The sequence below is a fragment of the Mastomys coucha genome, unplaced genomic scaffold, assembly GCF_008632895.1.
Source record: "Mastomys coucha isolate ucsf_1 unplaced genomic scaffold, UCSF_Mcou_1 pScaffold21, whole genome shotgun sequence".
Taxonomy (NCBI): domain Eukaryota; kingdom Metazoa; phylum Chordata; class Mammalia; order Rodentia; family Muridae; genus Mastomys; species Mastomys coucha.
In genome coordinates this window covers 2,327,568-2,328,134 of record NW_022196904.1, presented here as the reverse complement: position 1 = coordinate 2,328,134, position 567 = coordinate 2,327,568, and positions in this window count along the sequence as shown.

Below are 567 nucleotides of genomic sequence, written 5' to 3'. Positions count from 1 at the left end.
TTACCATAGATGGAGAAAACAAGATATTCCATGACAAAACAAAATTTACACAAATCCAGCCCTACAAAAGATAATAGTGAAAGGCTGGAGAATCTTAGAATTTAAAATGAGGGCATTTAATACAAATGTATGGTGTATAACCTTTACCTAAAAGGACATGGAGGGCATAAAAAATGGTGTTGGCAGGAATCCTGTGGTCCCGGGTTTCCCGAGAAGGCAGTCGGAAACATGGAATCGGCCCCATAGTTGCCAAAGCGTTAGAGGCAGGGGCCTGGACCCAGGTACTGCAGTACCAGTTCTTTCCGGGCCAGATCCAGATCCCTGGCCTTTTCCCCATCCTCAACCCCAGACATAAGCTGAGGCAGAAAGGTTATGTCTGTGGAGCTGGCTCTGGGGGAGGCCCAGCAGCCGACCTGCTGCACCGAGCCATGTGGGCTGCTGGAGACGAATTTGAGACCTGCTTCCGCTGTATCATCTCTGACCTGCTGCTCAGCTACGCGACTCCAGGCTCAGCCCAGCAATGCTTCACCCAGGTATCCCACAAACTTTTCCAAGGGGGCCCCAACT